At 37.0% G+C, this 11,220-nt stretch overlaps 1 protein-coding gene across 1 annotated transcript in view; it reads left to right on the top strand.

Annotated features, from left to right (window-relative positions):
• Nucleotides 1-2,482: 2,482 nt before the first annotated feature.
• The window catches only part of TRMT9B (tRNA methyltransferase 9B (putative)), a 100,462-nt gene continuing 91,724 nt past the window's right edge, over nucleotides 2,483-11,220 (top strand). Inside the window, exon 1 of the mRNA XM_071432317.1 lies at nucleotides 2,483-2,599. The gene's annotated coding sequence lies outside the window, so the exon portion shown is untranslated. The remainder of the gene's footprint in view (nucleotides 2,600-11,220) is intronic.

Genomic DNA, 11,220 nt, shown 5'->3' with positions numbered 1-11,220 from the left:
ACCTTTTGCTTTTCACTCCTAAATGGCTGTTCTCATTCTCACTGCTTTAGCTGAATTGGGCATGTTCCACTTCAGGTGGATCCAGTGAAGGACAGAACAGGCCATGCTTTTATACTTTTGGTGATTGCTCTGGGAAAAGACCAGTTGAGCTGAAGTTGAATCCTCTTATGGGAAATAAGCTTATTACTACTGATAAAATTTTTGTTGAATACCATTTTATTATTTTTTAAAAATCCATACACAAGAAACTGGCAAAACTCCAGTATAAACAGCCCTGTGAAAATGGCCATGCCAAATACTTCTCTGAGACATTTGACATCTCTCTAATAATATTTTTTGTAATTGTTTCAGAAGGAAAGTGTGCAGCATAATGACCTGCAAACAGTTCATGCATAGTCATGCCTTCCATGTGTTAACTACTGGGGAACAGTTTCAGAGTGCTTCACATTATAAATTGTTACTTATTTACCATGCCAGTTGGTGACCAAGGTAGCATATGTGAAATTAATTTGCCATTTCTATTGCTGTTAGTTGAAATTTTCCAGTGAGACATTTTCTCAAATTAAAAGAAAAAGAAAAATTACCCATCCATCAGGAAGGCAATGCTTTGTAGAAGAGTATTTATTCAGATAATTTGACAAAACATGGGTAAGTTTTTATGAGAAGCATTTTCCAAATATGCATGAAGACAGCACTGGTGGTTTCTCTATATTTCCAGAATAGCTCTACCATGGGACTAGTCCCCACATGCCTCTGATCTGGTAAAATCTCTGTTGTGGAACAGAGGAAACTGATTTTGGGAAATCCATTTCTTGTCAAAGGTCAGCTCCTGGCTCCATAGCAATAGCCTTCTGCCATGTGTCTGTAGCTGCAGTTAAAAAATTCCAAATTCCTACTGAATCAGCAACCAGGACCTTGCAGTTCTGGCTTCCAAGCCTCCTCACAGAAAAACATGATATGCAAAATTAGTAATGATATATACATATAAGAGAAAATCAAGTTTTTCTTGAGAATCTACTGTAATTTCCAACTTCTAAAAGCAGATCTGTTTAGAAAAACTTTTTTACTTTTTCATCCATGAATAAAAATATTTTGCCTCAGCTTTACAGTATTTATTTTTTCCTAAAGTAGTTAAAAGTCATTAAAATTGATGCTTGATGTTTGAGTCACTTCAGCCCTGGCTAAGAAATAATGCTCAAAACCAACTTGGTTTTGTTTTGTTTCAGTTTGTTCTGTGTTGCTTAGTAGACTTTTGGGGCTTTAGTGAGATAGTTCCAGCAGAGAGATTTTTTAAGGGAAAAATGCTCAGCATCACTGCAGTTAAACAAACACTAACCCTTGTTTGTGCAACACCATGGTAGGCAGAAGTTGGCTTTGAATAATTTTTAGTTATGAGTGGCCACAAAGCTGCATTTGCAGCTTGGTCTCAAAAGTTAATTTGAGCTGAACAAAGCTAGACTGCTGCCACTATCTCTAGCACTACTGTGCAACACTGCAGTGTGAATTTTCCAAGGGATCTTAATTGCCTTTGAGAAAATTGGAGCTATCAATTCTCAGTACTTTTGAAAGAAGCCAGCCCAATAGTGTGTTATTTAGTTACACGGTAATTATGTATGCACTAGTATGAGACAAAATGACCAAACATTGGATAAATAGTTAACTACATGTTAGAAAGATAAAGATCTCATTAAAAATAAAAGGGGAGGCAAAACATAATAGGATCTAAAATGCTTAGGTAAAGACAGAGAGAGAGTTTATCAGCTTGATCCAATAAGGGACTTAAATACCTAAGGCAAGGTTTATGGAGAATGCAGGTTCCTAAGTCAAAAAATGAGATTACAGCTCATGCAGCTGCTGCCTAATGCAGGAGTGCCTAAAATCACCAGGCTTTTCCTTGATTGTAATCTGTATCTTTAGAGTGTCTTGGATTTTACTTTTGTGCACAGCCAGTGTGCAGCAGCTAGAGCAGTTCAGGCACTTAGTTCACATTCAGCCATTTGCAGTCCTCGGCTGAAAAGTTGAAGGATGCTGTTCTGTCCGTATACGCAGCCCACACCAGGCACATTCTGAAATTCTTAGTTTGCTGTAGTTGCTTGCTTTTAACATGAAAGATGGGAGAGGTGGAAAAACCTTTTATTTAACAATCTCTCTGTTAGATTATTGATATAAGGATAATTCTTGCACATAATTTCTGTTCCTAAAGACAGCAGAATTCTTTGCTTCATTGTGGCATGACTTTTAACAGGAACAGGGCAGGATCATCTTTGTTTTCAGTAGCCCTGTCTCTTGCTGGGTAGGATCACTTTTCTGCCCTGTGTTGATTTGCATCTTTTGTGTTTAATGGAGAAACACAGACAATGGGTTGCTGTATAGGAGGCGCTTGTTTTCTCATTTCCTTCTGTTATCCTGGCTGTGGTTTAACAGAATACTGCAAGCCCTGCTCCTCATTCCTTTTTCTTTTTTTTAACAGAATGGTAATTGGATCCTACAGTTAGGAGGACTCTAAGCTGTGAATTTTAAGCACGCTGTGTTATCTGTGTTGTGGCCTGACTTAAGTTTCTAAGGAATTGCAATAATGCTGCTGCATTTCTGGGGTTTGGTAAGTCTGGTAATTGTACTTTGAAACTGTGGAACTGACTTTCCTGGAAACACTAATAAGTGGAGTCTCTCATTTCCCTGTTTTCCTGTTCATCATATTTTTTCTTTTCCTATATGTGATAATATGTGGTTGTAGATTCTAAAGTATAGCTGAATGCTTCTACATGTGCAAGGCAACAAACTTAAAAATGTGATCAAGAAGGTCTTATTTTAAATTATTCCAGCTTTAAAAAGTAACTTAGCTCCAGATATGACACGAATCATATTTGTCTTTTCTTCATGAAGAGAAATCTTGGACTGATCAGACTCTTTCCTTCAGCCATTGTTGCTTGGTAGAAGAGGTACATGTAATCTACAGATTTATAAAATAGCTAAATATTCACGGGAAACTGTGCTCCTATTAATATAAATTGTAATTGTTCAAAGAGCAATGCACTTAAAATGTGAAGTACTAAATTTAAAGAGATAAAGTGCAGGAGCTCTTAGTGCAGGACTGTAACTGAATAATGAACAGAAACTGAAATAATAGCAAAGGAAGTACTGAAAATACTTCAATTAAAGAAGGCTTTTTTTAAATTAAACTTGCTCATTAAGGAAGTGTGCAAAAAGCAAATAAATCAGCCTTTTTAATGTTTATCAGTATGTTTGCCTTCAGCTGAAAGTTGTTGGCTAACAGTCATGTTGAGTATCTCACAATTTTTTTCCGAGTTTTTATGTATTCACACTACAGAAAAAGTACAGGCTGAATGTTTAAAAAATAATGTATAGCAAAATAAAAGGTAGTGATTTTGGACATGTGTTCTATATTCTAATTTGGTATTTTAAGAACAATTTATGTTGGTATCTGTTTATATATCCTCTAATATTTTCTAATATATTCCCTGATAAGATATATATATTCTCTAATATAAAGCTGAAAGTTTTGCATCTCTTTATGATCGTCCTCTGAGATAAATAATATTGACATACATTTGGTGTTGAATATAGTTTGCCAAATAGGAGCAGTCTCTTTGAATTTTTAATAATTATTGCTCTTCATTCTTATACAAGTAAAAAAGGGCGAAATTACAGTTATTACATCATATTTGAATTAAGGTATGCCTGTATTGTAAAATCAAATCTTCAACCAGGAAGGAAAAAAGCGTATTATGCTTGATATCTAGCCTCTTAGAAAAAACCTTTCATTTCTGGGTGGTCAATAATAAATGCACAATTAAATTCAGAGTTTCAGTCAATTAAAGTACATTTTAAGAAATGCATGTAGAAATCAGAAAATACTTGGCAGCCTACTTATAGTGGTAACTGGAGGGAAAAGTCCTTCATTTGTTATTACTGGATTGGACTGCTGCTAGTATTAGATAAATTGCTGAGTCTAAATAAATCTAGATAATGCTAAAATAGTTAGCAATCTTTTAAAATTCTGAAGGAGTTGTTAACATTACAAAACTTGTGTTTACTTATTCTTCTTAGGTTACTTTGGGATCAGAGGAGCAATTGTTCCTTGTGTAGTAGATATTTCTCATTCATAGAGTTCCATAGAGTTTTTGCATGTATATCCACTTTTTCCTTGTCTGATTGGTGTCCTTCCTTCAGAGGTTTTAGACCACTGGGCAAATATTTTGTATCAAAGAGAATAGGAAATACATGATTTTTCTTCAAAACGCTGTGACTAGTGCTCTCTACTAAATATAGCGTTATGTAAAGAAGATGAGCTGAAGAAAAAGCAGTTACTTTTATCACAGTGGCAGAAGACATCTAATTAAATGACCTTATTGGCAATAGTTTATCTTTTAGCAGCAAAATGGATGCTACTGCTTATTCTGACTATTCATTATTCTTTTTCTACTTTGGCTTGTACCTACTACTGTAACCCATGTCCTGTTTGCTTCCTGAACATCAGCAGCATCACCCAGCAACATGTTGTGTGCTGTAGGCTGAGATATCACAGCCACATCTTTTCAGATCTTCTCTTTCACATCTTCTCTTTTCTCCTACAAAGGTGCTACAGGAAATGTACACCTTTATTTTACTCCTGCCAGAGACACCAGATAAGAGGGTTCAGTTGTTTTACAGTGGAGCATGGGATCATACAGGAGAGAAGTGAGCACTCAGGTTCTTCATTTCAGCATAACTGTGCAAAGAACACTGTGTTTCAGTCCTTCTCCCACCTATATGTCTCTTTCACCATATTTATAGAAGAAAATAATTGAGTATCTGGTCTTTGGCTGTTGTCCACAAAGACTCTATCTAGAGACAAAATAAGACTTCATTTAATTTTTTTTTCCATTCCTGAAAATGCAGTGCAACATTTTTTTAAAAACTCAAATGTATATTGAACATAATTTATCCATGCAATTGTAACAAGTTTCAGCCATACTGAGTCTAGGCTGACCACAGTTATTCACAGGAGGTTCTGTGGTAAGTAGCCCATCCCAAAAGGATTCTGTGTGATGTGTTCTGTCCTTGTCATACTATATATAACCATTACATTTTAGGGATCTTTTTTAATGATTTGCATCTCTCAATTTCTGATTGCCCAGGAAAGGTTTCACAAGGGCTGAAAGACTGTGATAAGCCCATGCATATGAGAGTATTTTTTAAATCACGTATTTTATTTATCTTCATATTTCTACCTCTAGTAAAAAATACAATTTTTATTTTCTGTGAACAGCTTATCCTGCTGTTTTTCATGGGTTTGCTGATGTGCTGAATCTGTTTTACATTTGTATTTGGCTATGCTGGTATTGGTAGATCACCTGAGAGCCTGGCCTTACTCCCAGGACGTGCTTGCCCTTCACTGGAGACCTGCAAATCTGACAAGCTGTTGCCATCATTTTTCTTTGTGACATACTGTAGAGCCTTCTTGTTAGAAAGTACTTGGTTTATGATCTGGGGCTCTCAGCTGTGGAGACTTGATGTATGGCTCACCCTTTCAAGTTTCATGGTTCCTGTAATATTTCATCCTCCTGCTGGTACTGATTTAACACCTCAATTCCTGGCCATAAAATTAAGCCAAAAGTTAACTATGTAGACTAGATGTAAATATTTATTATTTATTAATTATAATATAATTGTAATTATTTTAAATTATTATTAATTGTAGCAATAGGAGCTGCAACATGTTTTTCCTTGTTGTTTTTAAACATTGGAATGGACTGCTGAGGGAGGCAATGAAATCACCATCTGTGGAAGTGTTCAGCAAATGACTGAATGGGGCACTAAGTGCCATGATATAGTTGACAAGGTGGTGATCAGTCAAAGAGGTTGGACTTGATGATCTCAGAGATCTTTTCCAACTTGCATGATTCTGTGATTCATTAAAAAAATATTCTCAGAGGTTTTTTTCCTTGGTCCCTAGATCATCTTAATAAAAATGGTTAGCAGAAAACTGGTGGACTAATTTACAGGACTAATTCCTGGGGGTAACAGTCTCTCAAAATTTTTTAGTTCTGCAACACCATTAACAAAATTAATAGTTAGGTCAGTAATTGATTTCAGGCTTAAAAGCAGGTTGTAATGATTGTAGGGCTGAGTCATATCTTAGACATAGTAGCTAAGTAAACTGTTCTGGTAAAGTAAACAGTAATACATCAGAACGAAAGGTTTCTGAATAAGCTACCTGCTGATAAATTACAGCATAGCAGAGCTTGCCTGTCAAGAATTAGAAGCAAAGAAGGTATCAGCCTATAGTATTTTTTTTTATCCAGAAGTCTTTCTCATTGTAAAAAATACATTTCTTACAATACATTGTAAGAAAAATACCAGGTATTTGTAGAGGGAAGTTTAATAAGTAGTTATTGGGAAGGAAGAAGCAAAACTGAAGGTATATTTTACAAAGACATCCTACATGTATATTTTCATAATGGGACTGAGTATATTTATACTAATGGGACTGAGATGTCCCTCTTTTCCTTGAAATCACCTCTTTGCCAGTGGTGTAAAATTGGCAAGTCATGGATGTTGCTGCTTTCCACTTTCTGGCATCACTTAAAGAAAAATATAGGTTGTATTCAGATTGTACCATAGCTCAGATTTCCCTGTGTCCGCAGCCTTTTTGGGAGCACAGTATTAACTGTAAGCAACCTCGGATCCTTCCTTTCCTGGCCCAGACAGAAGCATGTGAGTGATAATATGCATCAGTAAATTTGAAACAAGTCTTCAGTCTTGGTACAGCTTCATTTTGCAATGATGACCTCCTTTCTGTAGATCCAAATAGAAAGATGTAATGCCTTTATCAGTTCTTACTGCAAATAACAGTTTCTCCATGGAATGACTATATTAAGAAATCTCACTTGGAAATGACAATTTTACGGTGATTTATGTAAGAAATAACAATGCCTATAGTTAGATTGATTGTTGTTTTGAAGTAAGGACTTGTACAACGTTATTGTCTTAGAAGTTTGAGTTACTTGATTTTTTTTAAATTTTAGTTTTCAGAATGCTGTATTAGACCTTCTCTTCCACTATTGCTTCTACTGCATATCTAATTCCTACAATTCTCATATTATTGTTCTATTAAAAGAAAAAATATACACGAAAATATATATATGTACTCATGAACAAAATATTTACATATTAAATAACTAAATATATTTTTTTTTAAATTGCATTTCCATTAGCTTCCTTAAGCGTTATCTGGAAAAAAAAAAAGGAAGTTTTAAATGAAGAGAGTAATAAGTGCTTTAAATCTTAAAAAAAAAAAATTACTACTTTTGCTCCTGTTTGGACTTCTGTTGTAAAAGTGGTGCAGTGTGCTTTTCTGCATTCCAGAAATTTTCTTCAAGTCAACAGCTTGATTGATTGATTCATAATTTGTATTGTGTACCAGAAGGGTTGTTCAAGTAAAAACTGCTTGCTGCACTTTTAGATCAGGGGAAGGGCATGCAGGTGGAGTCACTGGTACCAAGTGGGAGCTGCTGGTTGGGTTTGCCCTGCAGCCAAGGGCACACGCTGCCCAACGCAGGCTTGAAGGCCAGGCTGCACATGCAGCACGGGGCTGGGGGAGCTGCTCTGCTTCCCTGCTCTGGGGGTCACTGCTCCTTGGCATACACTGCTCTTCTGGTCAGGATCACCACTGCATATTAGAGGTTATAGAAAAGGAAAGGATCTTCTGAACTTTTATAAAGTGTGTGAGCTTCCCTCCAGAGCAACCAGTGTTAGTGCCATTAGCATTGCCTGTGCTCGACTGTATTCCTGCTTTCAATGCTTTGAGAAGAGCACATCTCCACTGCTATTTCTCCTGCAGTGGAGATACCGTCTTGTAGTTCCAAAGCTTGGCTCCTGGAGTTAGGATCAGGCCTTAGCAAAAAAAGTCTGTGAAGATGCTCAAGGGCAATTAAAAATTGTGGAGCAAAATCATTGTGATTATTAAAAATTCCACTGTTATCATGAAAGGTGTTAGTGCTGAATGAGATTAAGAAGTTCTTTTTCTAGGGCAGCATCGAATTTCTGTTTTTCTTTCATTGCAGACAGAACAAACGGTGTTTTTTTTAATTTTTGCCCACTGAGTCAAGATGCAGACAAACAAATACACATCTTAGATTATTAAAAATTTGGAATTAATTCTATTTCTTTAGGAACAATGGACATAATATGCTTTATTTCATGTAAATTCAACTCTCACTGTTTTCTGTTTTAGGATGATACCATCTGGGAATTTTAGACAGGTTTGTTGTGCCTGTTGTGCTTTACAAGCTCAATCTCTGGCCAGAACATATTTCTCATGATGAAGAAGAAGATTCACATATCTCCAGGCAGATGTTTTCCTGCAGGCCCTTAGAAGAAAGGCATTTTAAATTCCTGCATGACTTGGTAAATGTGCTGAGTGGGAGATATATTTATTCAGTGTTTAATAAACTAGTTGGGAACAATGTTTCAGATGAGATAGAGAAAAAAATTGTAGTTTGAAATTATGTTTAGTTTTCCCAATAGAAAACTGGCTGTTAACAACTACATTATTTGTCAAAAAATCTTTCAAGCAAGAAACTAAAGTCAGCTCTATTTGCACAAAACTAATGGTCTAACATTGTAAACAATTTTTAATAATTTCTGTCATGAATAATAGATCCTAGAAGCAACATACATTTGAATGCAAAACAAATGTACTTTTAGGAATGTGAAAACAAACAAAAACAGAGATTTCTGTCAACCTTTCAAGTAGTTATTTAGTATGAAAAGTTTGGCCATAAAGCTTTAAGAACTGCATTTTGCATTGAAGTTTTCAGTGGAACAGTACAGTTATTGAACACAGCAAAAAGAGTAAAGAATTTTTTAGTAACAAGGAGCAACGGATTATTTTTTAAACTGTTTTCATTCTATTATGCATAACTATTTCAGTTAGGTAGGAATTTTACTAAATAACTGTACCTTTATATTTACTTTATTTGAGTTTGTCATTAGATTTTGAATTTCATCAGTCAGGACAGTTCCCATTCTTGATCTGCATAATCCCCATGGGAGGCATCTGAGTTCGGGGCCACCAAAGCTTCGATCATATTAGAGATGGTGGATGTTTCAGGTGTTGGGCAGGAATGTGGACTCACTTATGCTCTCTCAGAGAAGTGTTCCTGCCCTTGTACATGCTTTTGGGCAACTGACTCCTGGCCTGACGTACTCTGGCTCTTGAGCAGTGGAGTACACTCAGTGCTGGTAGCTCTGTGAGCAGCTGCAGAGCCAGCTCCAGACTGAGCTCTGGTGGTGAGACCCCCCAACAAGAGGCCATGAACTGGAACCAACCTTTGCACAGCAAAGGGCACAGGGACCTGTGATGCCAGCCAGGGGACTGGACACTCAGAGACACAGCAGGAGCTCAGGACCTCCGGATCTTCCAGTGAGAGTATAAAACCCCAGGTTTTTCTTTGTTTGGATCCCCTTCTTGGCAACACCAGCTTGAGCTGATATTTTGCTGTTGCACCATGATTAAAATATTTGAGGGATCGAGATGTCTGAGACTCTGCTATGGGAAACCTGGAGATGAGCCAAGAGGAAAACCTAGTGTGACTCTGTGAGAGTGGCATGTGTGGCTGCAAAGGGACCTCAGTGCCAGCTTGGGTAGTGTGAGAATAACTGGCGGAGTGGCTTCTGAATGGTCAGACAGGAAAGTTTCCTTAACACATCCTTTGGTGGCCTCCAGTTCTGTTGGGTCAGAGCAGAAGAGGTCAAGGAGCAATAAAGTCCATGCGCAGGGTGTTGTGCCTTTTGTTCTTGTCTTAATGAGTGTATCTGCACGAGTGCTAGGGCAGTAAATGCCTGGCATAGCCACAAACTACCAGTTCATTTTGCACTAGAAAAAATTTCCAGAGGTCTGTCTTTAGATGTAGACAAGGGAAGCAGATGCCAGTGGCTGCTTGGAGCAGTCACTTTCTGTTCTGTCTGTGCCAGAGCTGCAACACAGTGTGGTACCTTCTTTTTACTGCTTTGCTGATGTTGAGGGAGGAAAGTGTTGGAAATCACAGAACGACTCTTTCTAGCCATTTCATGGGCTCCTCCTTTTCCTCCTACTTTATGTATCATGCAGCCACAGAAGTAATACTTGTTCTCTGAGAATTTTCTCTGACTTTCTAGGCACAGCTTATTTCATCACCCACCCTCTACCCCTTTTGTATGACAAGCCCTTTCTGGTTTCTGGAACCTCAGACAGTATAGAAGTGTTATGAGAGATGTTTTTAGGGAAAAAAGCGCTTGCAGGAGTAATAGTAGGAAGTGCTTGTGTAGGAGTATGGTGGGAATTTAAATTTGCTTTGACAAACTAGTTGTTGACAGTGAATGATGTTTTGAGTGACCTTTTGTATGCAGAAGTGGAGTTGTGCTGGTGGTTTTGCAACGGTGGACATTTCCAAATATCCCACCAATATATGTACAAATTCAAGGTGACACCACTGCCAAGGATTAACAGAACAAGAGGCAATGAGCACAAACTGAAATAAAACATAGGAATAATATTTTTAACCATGCTCGTGGTCAAGCTCTGGAACAGGTTGCCCAGAGAGCTTGTGGAGTCTTCATCCTTGGAAATACTAAAAACCTGAGTAGATTAAGCCTGAAGAACTTGCTCTAGTTCAGTCTCCTTTGATCAGAAGGTGGACCAAAGACCCCCAGCAGTCAAATTTCAACCTGTCTGTTATTCTGTTGTAAGAAAAGCATGCAATAATCCTTTTTAAAGTGAAGGTAATTCCCTGAAGTATTGTTCTGACTTCCTGCATTTTGTGGTTCACACACTTTGAATATATTCTGTTGTCACTTCAGAACCTTTAATTATTACACAGGATGTAAGTGTAAATTACATATGCAAAAAAAACAGACACCAAAATCATTGTTAATGAATAGCTCCAGTTTTATAGTCACTAGTCAGAAACATTTTAAACAATAAAGACACAGATCTTTCTTTCTTTGAAGTCTGCAGTTGAAACTTCCATTGGCTTAATGGGACAAGAAACTTTAATAATCACATTTTATATCTAACAGAAAATATACACTAAAGCAAAATGAATAGGTTAGTTATATATTTAAACAGTATGCAAAACCAAAACCTCTGGTAATAGGAAGTTCAGGCTACATCTGCCTCCAGCCATCAAGCAGCAGCTATCTCTGTTCTGTTCTTTGCACAGTGCACTAACTGCTGGG

The sequence above is a fragment of the Agelaius tricolor genome, unplaced genomic scaffold (genome assembly GCF_023055355.1).
Source record: "Agelaius tricolor isolate 1412-34295 unplaced genomic scaffold, bAgeTri1.0.p SCAF_8, whole genome shotgun sequence".
In the NCBI taxonomy this organism is placed as follows: domain Eukaryota; kingdom Metazoa; phylum Chordata; class Aves; order Passeriformes; family Icteridae; genus Agelaius; species Agelaius tricolor.
Note: the sequence above shows the minus strand (reverse complement) of the source record. Positions and strands in the feature narration are given on the sequence as shown.